Source organism: Urocitellus parryii, chromosome 11 (assembly GCF_045843805.1).
Source record: "Urocitellus parryii isolate mUroPar1 chromosome 11, mUroPar1.hap1, whole genome shotgun sequence".
Taxonomy (NCBI): domain Eukaryota; kingdom Metazoa; phylum Chordata; class Mammalia; order Rodentia; family Sciuridae; genus Urocitellus; species Urocitellus parryii.
The window spans coordinates 48,021,400-48,043,036 of NC_135541.1; the positions used below are offsets into that span (position 1 = coordinate 48,021,400).

General features: G+C 36.7%; 1 protein-coding gene across 7 annotated transcripts in view; it reads left to right on the forward strand.

Annotated features, from left to right (window-relative positions):
• The window catches only part of Pde4b (phosphodiesterase 4B), a 514,783-nt gene that overhangs the window by 24,816 nt on the left and 468,330 nt on the right, over positions 1-21,637 (forward strand). For 3 of the 7 annotated variants that reach the window (XM_077791662.1, XM_077791663.1, XM_077791664.1), the window contains exons 1-2: positions 15,756-16,609; positions 17,207-17,307. The exons of 1 other annotated variant lie outside the window; for it this stretch is intronic. The gene's annotated coding sequence lies outside the window, so the exon portion shown is untranslated. Of the gene's footprint in view, positions 1-15,755; positions 16,610-17,206; positions 17,308-21,637 lie in introns of those variants that run through there. 3 more of the 7 variants (XM_026409069.2, XM_026409077.2, XM_026409089.2) reach the window with 3 other exon arrangements.

Consider the following 21,637-nt stretch of genomic DNA (forward strand, 5'->3'; position numbering starts at 1 on the left):
CACCTGGTCATTCCTAAGTATAGCAGGGAGGGTATGTGAAATTCTATTGGGATGGCCCTGCAGAGAGGAAGAATGAAATATTTGGAAAACAGCATAACCTATCATAGGGATCCTAACTGCTTTGCTGATCACTGCCCATCCAGCACCCTGTGCGTTGTACACTGTAGGTCTCAGTAGTTGGTCATTGAAGGATTGACTGTTCCAAAGCTGGTAGGGGTACTGGGGCTGTGATTTGATTAGTCTGACTTCAGAGACCACTCTGAATGACTTTACTATTCATATTGTCGCTTGTATTAGGTGCTTACTAATATTCCTTCTCTGTTCATTTTCTCTTATTTTTGCTTTTTTTTCCCTTAAGGGTACCAAGTTTTGTTATACTGCAGATGTACTTTATTTATTTATTTTAATGTGCTGCTGAGGATTGAACCCAGTGCCTCACACATGCCAGGCAAGCACTTTCCCATTGAACTACAACCATAGCCCTTATTTTTGCTTTGTTTTAAAATATTCTGTCAATAGCAGGGAGTTAGTTGCTGTGGCTATAAAAGAAGTTAGAAAAAGAATGTACACAGAAGGTGAATGAGGCCAGGAATGAATAGTTTCAGAGAAATAGCGTTCAGAAAAAAAAATTTCCAAGGAAAAGAATAAGAGACAGTATGAAGCACAAGATAATGATTAGGGGGAAAAAAAGATGGATGGTAAGATTTGGTTGGAAAAAAACTTTGCTTTCAGATATTTCAGTGGAGCCAAGAGAGCAAATAGTGGAGATTCTCAGGTGATCAAACTTTCAAAGGTAGATGTGGTAGTGAAAGTACTTATCTTTTAGGACTTTCTGAGATCAGAGATGGAGTTTCAGTTAATGTCCATAATGAATGTTTAGAGAGCTTTTCTTTTTGCAGTGTATTTAGATGGGCTGCTTCTCAGACACAGAGAAGCAAGTGTCTTAAAAATGTAGAATGAGTTCTACCTCTGAATAACCACATTTATCTTCTTGAATGACTAAAAACCATCTTAACAATTCAGAATAGAAAAAACTGGAATTCACATATTGTAGGTTAGATAGGCACTTTTGGAGATTCTAATAGTCTTTTCTTATGGTTAAAGTAACTATGAAATCATAAAAAATCACTGGAGCATTTCTTTTTTTCTTTCTTTTTTTGGGTACGAGGGATTGAACTCAGGGGCACTCAACCATGGAGCCACATCCCCAGCCGTATTTTGTATTTTATTTAGAGATAGGGTCTTATTGAGTTGCTTAGTACTGTATTACTTTTGTTGAGTGGCTTTGAACTCACTATCCTCCTGTCTCAGCCTCTAGAGCTGCTGGGATTACAGGTGTACACCACTGTGCCTGGCTTGAAGCATTGCTTTCTCACTTCTGAGATTAGATTGTGGAAGGTCAAAAATGTATGTTAGTACAATATATTCAGAAGGGCAATGCAAATTTTCTTAACAGAAATTATAGAGGTAACCTAAGAACATAGGTTTGAAATAAGGTGGGCCTTATACCTAAGATAACTTAGTATAAAAGGAAGAAGATTTACATGGGCTCATGGTTTCAGAGGTTACAGTCTGTGGTTGGTTGGCTCATTGCTTTGGGGGCTGTGGTCAGGAATTTGGGGAGCATGTGGTAGAGCAAAGCTACTTACCACGTGGCAACTGAGAAGCAAAATGAGAAAAGCGTCCAGGGTCCCTATTCTTTTTGAGGGTATGTCACCAATGATATAACTTCTTCCCAGCTCTGAGAAGTTGCACCAGCTTCCAATAGCACCATCAGCTGAGGACCAAGCCTTTTAACATAGTGTCTTTGGGAGACCAAATTCAAACTATTATGGTCAGGTAAGTTGGGTTTAACAGTTCTACATGAGGATCCCCAGCAGTGGAAATTTCTTTCTCCAGAGCCTTAAGATCCAGGAAGCGATTTGGAATCTTCATAAATAATTGCCCGGTACCCTGGTCATAATGTGCAAACTGTGGATTGTCTGAATATACTGAGGAGAGATAAATGCAGAGCCGGAAACAGGGCACTCTGTCTCTTAGGATGACTCTAACTCTGCCACAGCTTGGTCAGGCACACTGGAACACAGCTCATGCTGCCCCTAGAAAGCTTACAGTGGTGACTCATTTATAAACAGCCAGCCTTTTTATTCTTGCTTAAGGTTGCAGGAGAGTAATTGCCATAGCAACAGCTATCCTTTCCAATTCAGATAAGTACAAGGATAACCCTTGGTAGAGAGACTGGAGGTTTGGGAAGTTCTAGTACCTTGATTCTTTATTCAAAACCTCCTCATTTTAAAGCAATTTAGTTCTTTTGCAACACTTCCCTGGAAAGTAGCATAAGTTCTGGATAATCATTCTTAGGGCTAAAAAATACTTCCTGAGGAAAAACACTTTCTCTAGTCCTGGTCTTCATTTTATGAACACTAACTGGAAAATTTGCTGCTTTATTCATTTACTGTACTTTAAATGTATTTCGTCTCTACTTCTTCCTAATCCAGTTCTTCTGACTTCCCATTTTGGTTAATGGTATCTGTTTCTCTTTTTACAAACAGAAGCTCAAAATTCAGTGTTATTTTATATACCTCATCCTCAAATCTAAAATTGTTGGTCTCCGATTTTGTCTACCTGGTTTCATGGTTCTCATTCCTGCCATGCATGAGTGCCCCCCGTGGAGCCTTTTGAAAATGTGACTCTTGAAATCCATCCCCGGATATATTGTGTCCTGAACATTTCATAGATATTGAAAAATAAGGATAATACAAAAATAAAATATAATAAAATGACTGTTTAGCTATAACCCCACTCAGAAAACTAAACACCATAAATACAGCTGAATCCTCCTGTGTTCTCCTGATCCATCATTTCCTTATCCTCCATTTCATGGGTAATTACTATTATAAATATTATATTCATCCTTCCCTTATATTTTATTATAGATATGTGTCTTTCTAAACAATTGATGGTTGAATTTTGTTTGAGCTTTATGTAAATGTGGTCAGACTCCATAGAATCTGTGACTTGCCTTTTTATTCTGTGTTAAGGTTTTAGTATTCATTCATTCTGGCGCCTGCAGCTGTGGCTCATTTATTTAGTCTAATACTCCACTAATGATCGTAGCACCATTTATTCATCCACTCTCCCATGGATAAATATTTGGATTGTTTCCAGTGATTTTTTAGGGGGAAGGAACACTGTGCATATTAAATAATGTCTCTGTGGCATATATTAAGGAGTGGAATTGCTGGACTATGTCCACCTTTACATTTTGACTTTGCAAAATAATACTTACTATTATTATTTTTGCCAAAGTGGTTGTTTCCATTTAACACCACAGTTGTGTATGAGAATTTTGTTTTTTAACTCTGTTCTGACTTGTTATTGCCTGCTGAAGTTTGAATGTGTGTGTGCACCTGCAAATTCATATGTTGGAATTTAAACTCCAAGGTGATAGAATTAAGTGGTGGGGATTTGGGGAGGTGATTAGGTCTTGAGGTCTGTGCCCTCATTAGTCATGTTAGTGTCTTTATAGAAGAGCTGATGGGCACTAGCTAGAACCTTCTGTTCTTTCATTTCTTCCATCATTTAAAGAACAAAGTTTGTCCCTTCTAGAGGATATAGCACCAAGGTGCCATCTTGGAAGTGGAGAGACATTGAATTTGACACCAGACATTGAATTTGACAATGGCCCCATCTTACATTTTTCAGCCTCCAGAACTATGAGAAATAAATGTCTATTGTTTATCAATTATTCAGTCTTTTATATTTTATAATAGCAGCAGGAATAGCCTAAGACACTACTCAAGATTTTTTTTTTAATTTCATACTGGAGAATATACAGTGGTATCTCATGGTGTTTTCTTTCTGTTTCTTTTTTTCTTTTTTTTTTTTTTGTGTGTGTATCGCCCTGGGGCCTGTGCATGCTAGGCAATCATTCTACCACAGAGGTATACCCCTAACCCCTTATTGTGATTTTAATTTTCCTTTTTCTGATAAGTAATAAGGCTGAGTATCTTTTCTATGTATATCTGCCAGTTTTTCATCTTCTTCTGAAAAATTATAATTTATCTCTTGCTGTTCCCCTGCATTTAAAAAATTCCACTGGTAATTCTGAAGAGCAGCTGAGGATACATGTGACTGCCTTTATGTCTCTCCCTGTGTCTCTTCTTCATTGTTACCATTATGTCTGCACTTGTTCAGATACTCAGCATCTTGTCTATCACAGTATTCTTGCCACTGATCTCTGAGCTTCCAGTCTCCCTAGCATCAGTGCATCTGAATAGGTACTTCTTCTTGGATGCCAGTTCTAAATGATGTCTAACTCTCATGTTTAAAGTACCGGTGACTTCTCATTGCCTGCAATTCAATTCTGAACTTCTTATGTATTCATATCTACCTGCACCTCTAATATTGAGTTCCTCTAGTTTTATCACCTACCCTTGACTTCTGCTGAACCAGTATCTTTTTAATCTCAATGTGAGCACCACTGTTTCTTCCTTCTGTACCTAGCCATCCATGAGCTCCACTGTTTACCGCCACCTATCACCTAAAAGCTGGAAATAATCTCACTTTTTTTCACTGTCTTCTAAACTGTTATAATATTTTGTAATCGTTTATTTTCCTTGTCCTCCCTACCACATTCTACCTGGTGTTATGGTTTTATGGTTGTGTTTACCATTGGGTAGTCCAGGGAGGTAGTCTTTCATCCCCATCCATCTTGACATCTTTTATATACTAGGTGATGATACTATTTTGAGATATGAATGAATGAGATTGTGGAATGGAAATAGAACCATATAGAAATAGACTTAGGTCTCAGGTTTCAGTCTTCTTTTTCCCTTTCTGTAAAACCAATCAAGTCAAAGCCAATAATTGAGTCTTCTGAAGCATGTGCGTTCTTTTTCCTACAGCATCTTCATATGCTTAATGTGAAATTAAATGGAAGCCATGGGCATTATTGCTGTTTAAGAAACTATATTAAAAAGTGCACCATTAACTGTACCCTTAAGAATAAAGACACTTTGAAAGAATTCTTAGTGATGAAATATAGTATTTTAGTGTGAATTTGCATTAAAAAGTAGTTTAAGGGGCTGGGGATGTGGCTCAAGTGGTAGCGCGCTTGCTTGGTATGAGTGTGGCCCGGGTTCGATCCTCAGCACCACATACAAACAAAGATGTTGTGTCTGCCGAGAACTAAAAAAATAAATATTAAAAAATTCTCTCTCTCTTTGAAAAAAAGTAGTTTAAATTTATTGAGTATTAAACCTGGTGAATAAAATTAAGTAACTATGTAATACTACTTCTCACAAAAAATTGATGGGATTCTATATGCAAAAATCTTAAAGATATAATATTAAGAATATTATATGGAGGGCTAGGGTTGTAGCTCAGTGGTAGAGTGCTTGCCTAGCATGTGTGAGACACTGGGTTTGATTCTCAGTGCTGCATATAAACAAATAAGTAAAATAAAGGCCCATTGACAACTAAAAAATTTTTTTAAAAGAATATTATATGGAAATATAAAGGAATATGACCGACTTCCTTATGTGACTTATAAATTTGCTCTAAAATAATTTCTATGTGAATGTTCCAAGGAACACTTTTAGAGAGGACAGCATTTCTAGAAAATATATAATTATCCCCCAAACAATCTCCATATTTATAAAATTCATATACCAGTAAATTCTCTTGTGTATATATTTTAAAACCATCCTTGGTGTTTTATAATTTTATATTGCAACAAGCCTTTCTTGATGGTGATGTACGCTAATGATACTGAATGGAAAGTCATTGCTTCTTCCTCAGGTCTCTGAGTTGGGCTGGTGTGCAGAAAATAAGGAGGATTGGCTTTTTGAAGCCAAGCTGAATCAGGCTCCTTAGTGATGCTTCCATTATTAGAGTGGTTAGTTTGAGTGATACCAAATGTCCATTAAAGCTACTAGGCTCTCTCTCACAGTGATGGATGAATGTACCTGTCTTTCATGAAATCCCCAATCACATTTAGATCAGCAGCAGATCTGAATGTGACCCCAGAGCATTTCTTATCCCTTTGTTCTTTTATTTTGGTTCCTTTACGTTAGAAGTTGAGAAGCCAGACACTTGCTTGTGACCCTGTTCTAGTCAAAGAGATGTAAGAGAAAGACTGAAGAGGACCTTCAGAAGATAATGTGTTTCCCAGTGAAAGGGATATGACTACAAGAAGATCATTGGCATTTCCCTCTTTAATTCCTTCTCTCTTAGAATACTGGTGAGATGATACTACATTTGGAACTGTAGTGGGTACCCTAATGACCAGGTGCAGAAAGCACAGGCTTGGAGAGATGGACTCATCATGGCCCTCTGAGCAATGCCATGAACTGTGGAGAAGCTTAGCTCCATACATGTGTACGAGTAAACCATAAGTGCTTTTTCATTTACTGTTTATTGGGTTTTCTGTTACACAGAGCTGAATATACCCTGATGATAGTCACATGTTGAAAGAGTCATTCATTCATAATTCGCTCTCTAATCTGAAAAGATTTATCTATCATCTATATATCCATCCAAACATCCATCTATCCATCATCTCAACAAGCTCTCAGTAATTTTTTGTTATGTTTGAAATGAGCTTCAAGAATCACCCTTAGTTGTTTTTTTCTTTTTTTCTTAAAACTTTTTTTAAACGACTTCTTACTCATTCTCTTAATATACAATATCCTTCTGGCACATTTGTGAATACTTTTAAAGTCATGGAATCATCATCTTATGGCAATCTGACTCATATTCAGATTTCATCATATTTTATATCAGAACTGACATCAGATATTCTGTACTTGTCTGAATAGCCTGGTTGACTGAGGAATTTCTGATTTTGTTTCTTTGGGGAATTTAAACAAGTTCTTCATCTACAGGATAGCTTTCCTTTCTAAAATTCACATTTTCTAAATATTTCATGGGTCTTCTCAATCTGAAAAAGTTGCCCTCTGGGAGCTAGATAAATGAATAAACCCTCTTGATGCTCCTTGCAAAATAACTGTAGTAGTTTAAGTTATTATTTTGTCCATACCCCTTAAATTCCTGATCATTGACCTTATAGCATTGATATCCAATGCATATTTTTTTTTTTTATGTACAACAGGAGTTAGCCGACTTGTTTTATGAAGGGCCAGCTATTAAATAATTTAGTCTTTATGGATCACATATGGCCACTGTGGCATTTTTTTTTTTGTACCAGGGATTAAACCCAGCACTTAACCATTGAGCCATATCTTAGGCCTTTTTATTTTTTTTATTTTGAGACAGGGTCTTGCTAAGTTGCTTAGGGCCTCGATAAGTTGCTGAGGCTGGCTTTGAACATGTGATACTCCTACCTTAGCCTCCCAAGCTGCTGGGATTATAGGCATATGCCACCATACCCAGCTTGCTGTTGTTTTTATAAACATTTCAAAATATAGAATCTGTTCTTAGCTTGTGGGTCATACAGAAATAAGGTACAAGATGCATTTGGTCCACAGGCTATAGTTAGCTACTTTTTGTCTTAGCAGGTTTTTCCAGAATGTAGGGGTAAGAAACTTGTACCTCTTCAAATGCATAGGTAAAACAGAGTGGAGTACGTAACAGAGGAGTTACAAGGGCGAGTAACAGAAAATAAAGAGAAGACAATATTCTAGCACCCTGGCATTTGTATCTATGTAATAAATGTGAAGGTAACTTTTGATTTCAGCTTAGAAATGTAGATAACTATAAGGAGTTTCTACTCTGACACTTATAAGAAGAATAAAGTGCAACAAACTGCAAATTAATATTTTCTTTGGAACCCATCAAGGAACTGAGGTTTCATAGCCAACACCACACATGCAAGTTGGAGAGAGAGAGAGGCACCTGCAAGAGAAATAGGACCTAAATACATTTGAAATGGTTATAAAAACCACTGATTTTGAAAAGGTTATAAAAACAACAGCAAGCTGGGTGTGGTGGCACATGCCTATAATCCCAGAAACTTGGGAGGCTGAGGCAGGAGGATCACATGTTCATAATGAGTAGACAATGCAGGTGGCATATACACTGGAATATTTAGACTTTTAAAAATAAATTCCGAAGGCTGGCTATGGACTAGAATCCTTGGGTCCACAGAAATGGGCATTGAACTTTCTTATAGATTGTTTCCTTCTGGAGTCCTATCAGATATTCAGTGACTGTGAGAGATTAGGGAAAATCCTTGAAAGGAAAAAATAGCTAAATCCAAGAAGATTGGAAAATCCAAATATATAGCCTTCTATTTATTACATAAATGGACTTTAGTTTAAAATTCCTCCAACCCCCCCCCCCCAAAAAAAAAGGAAACTGGTAAATTTTACAAAACATTTCAGGATAAAATATTCTCTTTTTAAAAAACACTCATTTGCAGAAAATTGAAGACGTGTGAGAGACCCCCATTGACACCTATCTGGAGCCAAATGAAAGCAAAAATACCTTCAGTCAGATTTTTTAAATTTACATTTTCCAACATTTACCATGTACCTAACATGTTAGGTTCTGGGTGTCCCCCAAATGATGACAAGAAGAATTTCATTGTAACCTTTTGAGAAAGAGATTGGTCCTAGTTATTAATGAATTTAAAAATTGGTTCATCATACTACTAGACAGACAGACATAGTAAATGGATAGAGTTTTAGTAGAAACAACTTATAAAATGAATGAATTCCCTTTGGAAGACAGAGAAGTGACAAAATGTGTGCATGGTATTTTCTTAAGATGCTAGGATACAACTGTGAATTTTCTCTTATTCATGAATTTTTTGACTCCTAAAGATATATATAAGATTAGAAGAAATAATCAGAATGTCTAGAGAGATTCTTATAAAGATTTTGAGTTAGAAGGTGACACTTAAGAATCTGGGAGCACATGGGAACACAGTTGGTGTTTCCACTGCAGGATGAAACTTCAGAAGAGAGACGATATGGAAGTTAAACAGCTGCTGTCTGTAAACTTGAATAAGAACTGAAATAGATTTTGGCTCAAGCGGAAAATCATGATCTGCATGCAAGAAATGTAACTGGCATCTAGCTGACTTGGTCAAGATTGACTTACACTAAATGTGAAAGTAGAAGAAAATTTGGTCCAGATAAACATATGAGTGTTGTTTTTGTGTGCTGAGCCACAGAGAAGGAAGATAAGACTGAGAATGCTTGTGGCATCCAGTGACTCACAGGAGAAAATAATTAGGAAAAGTCCAGAAGTACCAACGCTACCTCAGATACCAAACCACAGACCACAGGAAAGATGCATTTTGATTATGACCTGGGGAAATATGATTGATCTTGTAGGTATCACCAAGACTTGGTTTGATAGAAAACAACTTTAGTGGTGGTGGAAAAGTTTGTCTTCTGAACTGATATTCAGAAGGGTATAGAAGCAATGGTTGTGATAAATATCAGAAGTTCATGTGGAACTTCTAAAGGTCTAATTGTATATATTCCAGATTAAATTATTAGAGAGGTGTAAATCATGTAGCCAAATGATTACAAGATTGTAGTACAAATTAGTGCTGCTAATCATATTTTCAGTTCTACTCCTGAGCTCAGGGGACCTTGCCCTTCTCTGCCTCTTCCTTGTAGATAATGTAACCACATGACTTTCTGTAATGGATACAAGTGAGCAGAGGGATCAATGTTATATGGACTCTCATTCATGCAAATGTGCATGAATGAGAAAGAAACTTCTGTATGTTAAACCATTTAGATCTTAAAGATAATTTGTTGCTCTTGCATAGTATATCCTTTATTCATTGATATAAAGATATATGTTCATATCAAAATTTCTAGTTTGCTGACAATATAAGACGTAATTATGGAAGTGGATTTTAGCTATAAAAATATTTTCTCAAACACAAACTTGCAGAGATTGCCAACATACAACCAGTTAAATGGTGCAGCAGCTTTGTTAGAAGCAGTAGTGAGAATGGCCCCTTCTAACAGCCTTCCCACCTCCTCCTCTCACTAGCCTTGGAGGTTGTTGGTGCCTATTTGTAGAACTCCTAAGGCTTACCAAAATACAATTGAAAAATCACAGCTACAGAAGATAGACTTTTGGCTCAATAAAAGGAAGTTCTTTCCTTCAGTGAGAAATGGCCAAAGATAGAACAAGGCACTCAAGTGAGCTGCTGTCACAGGAAGTGTTAAAGCACTGATTGGCTACACAGCACAGGTATGAGGGAGATGGTGTTCTGTCGTTGGCTGCCCATTTCTAGCTAAGTTTTGATTTTCAGGCCTCTTGAATGAATAACCTCCTCTATTATTCTTTATCTCATTCTCACTTTAGTTTTTCATTGAATTTATAAGTTGTTTATACTAAAACTCTATTCATCTACTATGTCTGTCTACTAGTATGCTGAACCAATATTTAAATTTTCAGAGCTAGCTGTTAAGCACAGACATTATTAAAAAATTAAATTACATAAACAATTAAATAAATTATATCAAAAAACTAGGTTATAACACTCAAAACTCACCACTTCCTAGTTTCTTGGTTACATTTGTTATTTTAAGCTTATTTATATCTATCCTGTCTGGATAGTGGGAACATTATATAATGTACAGTGTGCTTTTGCATTCCTGGTGTCACATTAGTAGCTTGAAATCCACCCTAGTGGGAGTATTTATACCTCAGAAAGTATGAAATGCAACAAATTAGAGCCTTGTCCCAGGGAACTGCTTGTTAAACATTTACCCCCACAGTACTGTATCCATCCAAGTCTCCACCTCTGGAATTTGAGGATACAAATTTTGTTATGTTCAGTGTTGTCAGTTCTGGAAACATTTTAATTTATTGAATAAACTAAGGACTGACTCACATCAGGGCCAGCCAGAATTTTCAAAGAATCATGGTGAGAGAAAGCAAGGAGCATGAGTCGAAACTAGAAGTTGCTTTCTGGTCTGCCTGCCTTGGCTGTTTTACAGGGACAACGTGTAAGAAATGGCATGTAATGCTATTCAGTTTGCAAACGAAATGATCTCTTCTAGTTCTCCAAAGAGCTTCCCAGAGTAATCCCTGAGCCATTCACAAGCTCCTGAAGAAAAATTGGACATTCTTTTTCTTCCTTCTGTTCAGTACAAGTGTATTTGCAGGCAAGAGTGCTGATTTTACAGGCAAAGAAATGAGATTTTCACTCAGAAAGAAATCTTAATCCCCCAAATGCAATCTCAACAAAGCTAAAGAAGAAGCTAAGGCTCTGAAGTGGTTTGTCTATCAGTGCACAGAATCCAGGACCAGTTAGGTGGCCCTCCCTGAAGGCTGAGCAAATAAAATGAAGCTAAGTCATTCCCACTGTTGTAGAGGTTTCGCTGGGACATTCCCCAGACTGAAATGCACAGGTTGTCTTGATGAAAGCCCTAGAGGTACCACCTTTTGACCCATTTGGCCACAGAGTAAAAAATGTTGTCTGAGGATATTTGCACTGCTATGGACCAGGGTTCATGAGTTAGAAATCTGTAGACACTATCTGGGCTACTGACAAGTTGATCTGTATAGAAGCTCAAAAAACTGAATTAGTTTCCCCAGTTAAATATCAAATTTCCACTAAAAAATCTGAGTTTCTGACTTCCCTTAAAATTTCAGTATATCCAGCAGCTCAAGATCTATATTAACCACAAGGCGAAAATCCACTTGAGCTAAGTTTTGGTGCTTAACTCCATTAGATGGTCATACACTGTCCAGCTCAGGACCATCCCTTCCATCTCCCAATGCTCTATGTCTGTTCATCCCTACTCCATAAGGTTATTTGCCAGTGCTTATATCTTTTGATAGTCACTTGCCCCATGCAATACTTATTACGTTTCATGGGTGAATAGCTAACAAAAGTTGGTGTTTGGCAGCTAGTAATCTTCCTCCTGAACAGTTAACCTCTTTGGGTTTTATTTTCTTCAAGTGTTAAATGAAGCGGTTAGACCAGGGGATCCCTAAGGATTCCTATTGCCCTGGCTTTCTGTGCTTACTCTAAATAACCTTAACCCTTTATCACTTGCAGTTTTTGTTTCTAATTCTTATGTTTCTGTCACTCTCTCCCCACCGCCATCTCTACGTCTATCATCATCTAAAAGATGGTTGTTTTCTATATTTTAGAGCAGGAGGGCTGCAGAGTTATCCATGAGGGAAAGGGTGGTGTTCTGTCATTGGCTGCCCATTTCTGGAAGTCAAAGGAGCATGCACGCCCACTCATTCTTTGTGTTCTCTCCTTATAAGAAACACTATTTGCTTTATAAGGCTTGAAGCAGGAAAACATATTGATTTTAAAAGGGATTTCAGAACTCATGGAAAATACTTACTCTTTTATTTCCATCAAACTTGCTGAGTATGATTTGCTCATAATATAAAGAATTCAATTGTTGGAAATGTTATACTTCTTGGTTTTAAATATACCAGCCAGTACCAGTTCTTTATCATTAAGCTACCATGGTGATAGATATCCTAGACACACACATATAAAGAACAATTTGCATTTTTTAAAACACTACATAAGATACATCTATAAGAGCAGAGTGCTTATCAAATCTAAGTAGTTAGCTTTTGAAACAGTACTGGTTCTCAAGAATAATGATGCTATCGCCAATACACTAATTGCTCCAGGAACCTGAAGACCAGAGTGTGAGGTAAAAGCTGCTTGCAGCCTTTCGGGGATATGATTTGATTTTAAGCAGATCTAATTTGCTATACTTTCATGTTGTCGTTTTTCCTATTTGGTTATAAAACATATCACAAAATGAAATATATCTTATTTTAGTTTCATAGTTAGATGGAACATATTTAATTGTGTGAAAGAATTGTTTTTCCTCCCTATCAATTTCTTTTTCTGTTCAAATTAGAAATGTACCTCTGAGCCAATAAATTTCTGATTATAATTTCAGAACTAACATTGGTTTTTGAAAAAATTAGTGAAGAGACTTCACTAATATTTTTGCTACTGTGTGTTCTAGATCATTAAAAATTACACAGTGACAAGAAATCTAATTGCCTCTTGGTGGTGAAGGATGAAATTAGAGTTTATGTAGAAATAAAATCTACAACAGAAGTATACCTTCAAGGTTTTCAAATGCAGAAATAATTTGGGTTAGGACAGTTTACATTTCAGTCCTCTTAATTCTACTTTCCTATAGATCATGTTGTGTTTACGTATGTATATTCCGCCCTCCCCCCTCCAATTTGTTTATTGCAGGAACACATAGTGCTAGTGATTGATCTATCCCTGGGAGATGATTTGATAATAGCAGGTTACCTAATTGCATTCCTTCACTTTCTTTTTCACTTTAATAAGAAAGGCAAAAAAAAAAAAAAAAAAAAACCCTGAGTTTCTTGCATATTTCGAAGGGCTCTTCAAATGCTAATTATTCTTACTGATTCAGAAGATCTCAGGTTTCTACTGCTTAAAAGTGCAAGCAAAGGTTTTCTTGGAACCAAAAAACACCTGGAAACTAACGAATGTTCTTATAATCTCATTTTGTTGTATGATAAACTTAAAAAGATTGAACTAAGGAAAATTAATTTTTTTTGTAATTACTGGCAGGTGCAATGGGTATATTTACTTTTGTTCTATTCTTTAGGATATGAAAATAACTACAACAGCTGACTTAAAGTCTCTATATTATTTTCCTCCAGCTTTCCACAATTAACTCTGAATTCTTCTGCTCGATGCACAGTTTGGCATAATTTCAAATGCAGAAAAACAATAAAAGAAATACTTCAAATGAAAGTAGGGTGTGTAAATTACAAAACATGATAGAAAAGATGATTACTAATAAATAGATACACTATGAAATCTAACAGTATCATTAAAAACTCAGTTAATAAATAGTTCTGCTAATTATATTGTTCTTCAACAATTATGGTAAGGATTGTGGTTTAAATATAGGTATCTCTATATATGCATATATATATTTGAATAGATATATTCATAAAGAAAGAGTTATACTTTAATAATAAAAGTTTGGTTGATTTATTCTTAACATTTTTCAATATTATGATATTATGATAAGCATTAACAATAACAAAAACCAAAACAAAACAGAAGATTGATGATTCAGTCTGGGAAATAAAAATAAAAGTGAAAAAATATTCATAGAAAATATGAGATTTTTAAGGCATTAGCTACCTCTTCAATTGTTTAAGGTCAAGAAATACCTTAGGAGTTTTCATAAGCTACCAGGCCCTGTGCTGGGCACTGGATGAATTAAACTCACATTCTGTCTCTAAGGACAAATGAGGTGACTAGCTTGTGTGCATCTTATAGTTTTGGTATCTAGCATGGAGTTGAAGACATAAAAGGCAATCAATATCTGCTTGTTGCATTGATTCAAATATTTGTTGTCAGAGTGAACAATTGAGATTTCAGAATCACTATGTTGAATCATGTTTGGGCTTCTTAGAAATTTTGTAAATGGCAGAGAACCCAGTTGTAGGTTCTCTTAAGGTCTCTAGGATGCAAATGATTTAACAGTATTCAATAAAATCATTGCAGTTACAGTTTAGAAAGTTAAATTTTTTTTCCATTTCTGTTAATGCTTAATATAATGGCAAGTGCAGGAGTCTGAGGATAAGATACCTATGAGATCTTGGGCAAGCAACTGCCATCGTTGAGATGGCAATTTCTCCATCTTTAGAATGTAGGCCAAAGAAAGATGCTAACCTGAAGTCACAGATGATCTTAGAGGTCTTGAATGATTTAGAATTCAAGAAGACAGAAGACAGAATGGTGTGCAAAATGATGTGGGAATGTTGTCTCTAGAGTTTATTTTACTTTGAAAAATCATTATTTTACTTTGAAAAATCATCTTTAGAATAACATGCAAAACTTTTAATCAATACATTAAAATCAGAATAGAAACCATTCAGCTTGTTATTACACAAGAGAAATGCCATTTGGGGTTATTCCCCATTTTCTACATTTATAGTGTAATTAATCCATCAAGCAACTAATGGACATTTATTGAAAACCATTATATATTTTGAAATGTAATAACAAAAGGAATTAGCAAAAGATCTACCAATATCTTTCTTCAAAGAATCCACTATCTAATTAGGAAGATTAAATCAACCCAGTCTTCCTTTTCAAGATTGTTGTTGAGATGAATCTTATAACATGGAAGATTAGAGGGAAGCTCTATTGAAGATTATACTGGCTTTAATTGAAAGAGATTAATTCTAGCACTGTTATTAAGGAGATAGCATTCAAAGTGCTGTGCTAATCTATTCATGCATGACACATTTATGAGTGCTGACTCTATGCCAGACACAAGAAAATACTAATAAATAATACAGGGTCTTTTGGCATTAAAAACTATTATAGTGCAGGAAATAAACACAGAAACAAATAATCATCGTGTTGTAATTCAGTATTTTAATTCAGATATGAAAAAGTTGTAAGGGAAAATAGAAGAGACATTCTAAGGACCCCTGTTTGGTTCTGACTCTCAGTGATCTCAAGCCTGAGTGACACAAAAAAATATATAAAAAACTGAAATATAGGACAACATATGTTATATCATAATTAGTTACTAAGTGTCATGCTGCATCTGGGGTAGGAGAGTTCTCTGTCATCTATGGGAAGCAGGCATGAGAGAATGATCAAAACAAGGCCTGTGAAAGACATGGAACTGTGGTTGTGCTGGAATCTATAAATAGGGGAGATGGAGCAGAGCCTGGCATCAAGGGCAGAGACATTGGCTAAGGGCACATTTGTGACACAATACATCATCTGCTTAACCTAGAGCACAGGGCAAGGGTAGGGACTGAACTTTATCCTGGGGAGAGAAAAGTATTGTGGTTTTATGCATAAAGGAAAGAACAGACAGAAGTGTGTTCTCAGAAGCTTCACTTAGGGTAAATGGAAATGCGGGGAGGGTCAGGGACAGAAGATCTGCTATAGCAGTAGTTCATTGAGAAGCAATGAGATGCTAGAAGCTAGACAGAGGTGAGCCCACTGGGAATAAAAAGCAGGAAATGGATTTCTGTGGTATTGCAGAGGCAGAGAAGCAGGATTTGACAGTGCATGAGGTTTGGGACTGAGCAAGGTAACAGGCAAAGATGAGTCAGATTTTTTTTTTTTTTTGAGTACGCTGTTGATGTTGGCAGAAATAAGAAAGTCAAGAGGACAAATTGTTTATGGAAGGAATGATGCTTGCAGATGTTTAACTCTCATTGAGGTCAGTGTGGATGGGAACAGTCATGTAAAGCTTGGGAGCATAGAATATGGGCTTTGAAGGGCAAGTGAATTTGGGTAAACATAGAGGAGAAATTTGGACATTCTAGGCTCAAGGACCAGCATGCATGGAGGTTCCCACATGGAACTATTTAAGAAAGCTATAACAAGGGCTATTATTTATTGAGCATTACTGGGTTATAAGTTCCATAAAGTTCTATAGAGTTCATCTGATTTGTTTTACCAAGTTTAAGATTGTGTCTAGCACTTGGCATGTGTTCAATAATGTATTCACTAAAAAGATCAATCAATAACCACTTATGCTAAGGATTGTGCAAAGTATCTAGAATAGAGGCAAAGAAGATACGTTCATGCCTTCAAAGAGTTCATATCATACAAAACAATGTGTTACGTGGTTGCAGAGCTGTTTGGAAATCAAAAGAGGTAAATCCAAAGAGGCTTTACAGAAAACACATTGACATTCTCAGAATGTGAGTGGCATCAAGGAGGATGGGTAGGAGCTCATGAAAGGCAGACAGGGAAGTAGAGGAAGGGATTCCAGACAGAAGACATTGCATTGTGTAGGCATGGACTGTCGGGGAATTTATTAGTTTTATAGGGTGTGTATGGATAAGGGAAAGGGGAAAGATGAGATTGGAGATGTACATGGAAGCCATTTCTTAAGGGACCTATCTGTCATACTAAGGAACTCTGAATTATTTTCAAGGACTGGGGTATGCTGAGGGATTATGAAGATAAGTGATGTAGGAGTTATAATCTTAGAAATAGTTGCAAGCAAAAGTCAGGTTGAGAAGGTCCAGCTTTCTACATACTATTAGCATAGTCATACCCTTTAGGAAGGTCCTGGAAAATTATTAAAGAAGATATTTAAAGAGATTCATTTGCTGGCATCGCTTCCATCATATTCTTCACACCTTAGGACCTACATACTCAATTTTGGGTGGAGGGGTACCAGGGATTGGACTCAGGGGTACTTGACCACTGAGCCACATCCCAAGTGCTATTTTGTATTTTATTTAGAGACAGGGTATCACTGAGTTGCTTAGCATCTCACTTTTGCTGAGGCTGGTTTTGAACTCTCAATCCTCCTGCCTCAGGCTCTGGAGCTGCTGAGATTACAGGTATGTTTCATTGTGCCTGGTATGGCCTGGATACTCTTATTCCTATATGGGGAACTTGAACTTGGTCCTTTCTTTCTTTCTTTCTTTCTTTCTTTCTTTCTTTCTTTCTTTCTTTTTTTGAGAGAGAGAGAGAGAGAGAGAGAGAGAGAATTTTTTTTAATATTTATTTTTTAGTTTTTGGTGGACACAACATCTTTATTTTATTTTTTATGTGGTGTTGAAGATCGAACCCAGCACCCCGTGCATGCCAGGCGAGCATTCTCCCACTTGAGCCACATCCCCAGCCCCCTGGCCCTTTCTTTCTACAAGGTACATTTGTTAAGAGCTACTAAAGCCATTGGGGCAGGGAGATGGAGAGGCATTCTATTTTTACACTGTAAAAACCTAAGCTATATTTAGGCTTCAGGCTCTTCTACTGCCTAACTGTGTGACATGGAGGCATGTTCATTAGGACACCTAAACTTGTTTCTTCATCTGAAAGAATAAGGTTAAAAGTTTAAAACTAAATGCATGCACTTCATCAATTTGTTGGATTATGTTTAAATTAGTGGATGTTGGAAGAGTTGGAAGGCTGAGTTCTTCTTACATTTGCAAATAAGAAGTCTTGTACCCAAACATATCATTCTTCCAAATTTTTAAAAAATAAAGACATATTTCTAAAGCTGTAATTTAAAATTTACTTTTGGTTAAATATAATTATTCTAAAAATGGCATATCTCTACATATGTTTGCTTGGTGCAATTGAATATTACTTGCCTGTTTATAGAATGTGACATAAATGGGAACAAGATAATTATAGACAATTCTGGTTAACAGAGTTACCAGAATCTAAGTCTTCTATGAGTGGATGGCTTAGATTTTTTGTTTCTTCTCTCCCGGTTTTTACTTTCTCTTTGACCCCGAGGGAAACTAACTTCATTTATTTCAAACATTTCTTACCTGCATATCTTCAATATATAATCCTAATACTCGGTACATCTGAAGGTCCTGACATCCGGCACTCATAAATTGCTTTATAAATGTGGACTTGGGCCTTGTGGGCAAGACAGCAAAAGTAGTCAACAGAATAAGAGCATTTGTTGGCTACTAATGATTGCACTGGGTGCTTCAGGGGATAACAAAATTGAGAAAGAAAATATTTTCTATGCTTTCAGGTAAGCCTACAATTTAGCTAGGCAGTCTAAACACAAATGCTTTTTTGAAGAAGAATAAAAGTAGCGCACATGGGAGTGCTTGGCATTGCCTGGATAATAAGTCTAACATTACCAAAGAAATGCTCTGTCAGAGCTGGAATCTTAGAGACCATTGTGGTCTCCTAGACACGTGGAAGCTTGCCAGCTAAACAGGCTCATTCGTTACTCTTAACTTGACAGACAAAAGTGGTTTATTAATGCATCTTGTGTTGGATCTGAAATTTTAAGAAATGGAAACAACAACAAAAAAAACTCATTTGGCTTCTTAGGATTTCTTTATTATAGGCAGTTTTTTTTTCGGTTATTTTGACTACAGATTTATTAAGGACTTCTGAGGTGAAAATGGTTTGTAAAGCAGTTCTACTCAGGAGGTGTTTGTGGGGGTTTGGATCACTTGGAACTGGTTGTGGTTTGACATGTGAATGGTATCCATGAGCCTGGACAGCCCCAACTGTTGAATTTGCAGCTACAGGAAAGTTCTGCCCACTGCCTCTGTCGAAGGCACCTATGATTTCTGTCCTCTGGGCTTTTATGATATGATGAATTATTTTTAATTAGTATTGCAAACCATTTTTCCTTATCTAGATAATATTTCAGCACCCAACACAACAACTTTGGCAGCTCAGAAGTGAGCTTTTGTAATATACTTACTTCTGTAGGTATCAACCATTGTAAATGACTTGGAGAAGAACACACATTTATTGCAGAATAAACATGAAAGGTTTTTATTTTTTTCAATCTGGAATTTTCAACACTGATCTTTGAATTCCTTGTTAGCATCCTTTAACAACAACTGGGATCAATTCTATGGCTTTCTAATGATATTTTAGTTATTAAAACTTGGTGTAATTCAGTTTAAGACTTCAATCTCATCTGTAATTCAAAGCTTCCTTCCCCTAGTGTGGGCTACTGCTGGAAGCCTGCTTTATTGAGTGGTGAAATATGTTCTGGCTCTGAAATGCCTTCTGGGCTTTGCTCTTTGAGGTCAAACTCTTTTAGATTAGGGAAACATGGGCAGAATGAAAGAACCAGGAAGCAGAGATCTTATAGTATGACTGTCCTCCTGCTGATGATGCTGGAATGCTGCCCTGCTGTTGCAGTAGTGTATCCTGGTACTGGCTGATCTTGGTTGTCTCTGGTTGAGGTAGAGTGATGGCTACCTAAGTGCTAGGATGTTCATCTTTGGGCAGAGCTCAGCTTTTCAGCTGCCTTCTTTATTCCCAAGAACTCCTTCAGATTGAGGGAGTCAAATCTTTCTTGAGTTCTGTTTCTCATTATAGGAGCACAGGTAAACCCCCAATGCCAGCTGTAGTGCCTTCTCTGGAACTTTGGGAACAGGGAAATGGGTTCCATCTTGTTCTTTAAGGCACACTGTATCATAGTGGCTTTAAGCCTTGCTGGCCTGGCCATTTTGGTGATCTTTCCATCTTTAAAAATCTCTTTTTCAGAAAAGGACCCAACCTCTACATTCACATATCTCTCAACTTTTTTTGTAATTGAAGCCTTCCCTCATTTTGCTCAATTCCATGGCAGGAACCATCCAACCAGGGTGAATGTCAGTGCTGTCCGGGTCTCTGTGAATGGATCTCCTGGAGCCTCTCTCACATAGTTCTAGCAAGGGGGAAGCCCAGAAAGAGCATGAGTTCTGCACTCCCCAAAGCATGTGGAGACTGAGAAGCTTCTGTAAATATTGGATAAATCATATATCAGTAGGTAAACATAGGGCAAGATTATGAAATTTCAGATAGAGACATGAACATGAACACAGAGTTGAAGAGTATGGACATGTTCAGAGACAAAGACTTAGTCTAATTTGGTTGTGACATAGGGAAGTAATGAAAAATCAAGTCGCAGAAAGAAAAAACTGAAACAAAAGATTCCAGGAGTTGGGAACTTAGATGCTAAGGACATAGTCATGAACAAAACCAGGTGGCAGATGCTTACAAGTTTGAACACTGTTGTCTGCATTGCATTTCCAGGGCTGATATGGTTAGTAGCAAGTGGTTCTGAAGCTCTAGAATTCTAGATTCTGGTGCTTGTTAGAGTTACTATAGCTTTTGGGAGTTCTAGTGGTTTATATTTCATTCATCTGACACTAATTAAATCTTTTTCATCTGTAGAAATTTCTTCGCTTTCAGCAAGTAGGTCTCATAAAATGTACCATTCCATGAAAGTCTTTACTTGGAGTTACAGAGATAACAATATAGTCTTTGTATACAGTAAATAACTCTTCCTTGGTATTGATTGATTGGAGAAAGAATTATAACAATACAGTGGCAATACAGTAATAGGTTCTTATTGAACATGTTCACTGATGTGGATTTAAAAACAAGCATTCAGCTGTCATAAGCTTTTCTGATATTGTTGGGAAATATCATTGATTGCCCTTTGTATATTCACAATTCTATCCACTGTGAATTTGTAGGATGGCAACATATAGTAAAGTAAAATAAAAACAGCAACAAGATCTAACATTTATTGAGATTTTACTATATCCCTTCTCTTTTGTAAACCACTTTCCTCAGGCTCAACTGAGCCCCACAGAGGCACCATGGAGAAGGCACTGTCACTATCTCTATTCTACATTTGAGGGAACTGAGGCATAGAGAGGTTAAATTTCTTGATGATGTCTATTTTATATGTAAAGGTGGAACTAGGAAATCATCTAAGCCGTCTAGGTTCTACTGCTGAGCTCCTCAATGATGCAGCCTTGATTGGGGAAGTATAAGACTCAGGATGGGTCTCCTAGTATATGCAGACATATGAGGGATGTGGTAAGAGGCTTATTATGAGTAAACTTATACAGCTGTTCTCTTCACATCTATCTTTAATGTGAGTTTCCCTGATTTTCTATCTTTTTCAATAGCCTGCAAGTGAGTTGACTGTCCCTTCTTAATTGTCAACCCTACCTTCCAGTAACTGGTGGCTGGTATCAAGGAAAGCTGTTGAAGGTGGCAGCTCTTTAATGTAATATTATCATTTAGCATCAAATTCTTAGTTGGAATATCAAAAAAACTCATTTGTGTCAGTATAATAAGAGTTGAATAAGCTCAGTGAGATAATTTCATCAAAATTAAATTGGGAACAAATGTATTGATTAATTTCATGAATTCATTACTTTTTAAATCAACTTGAGG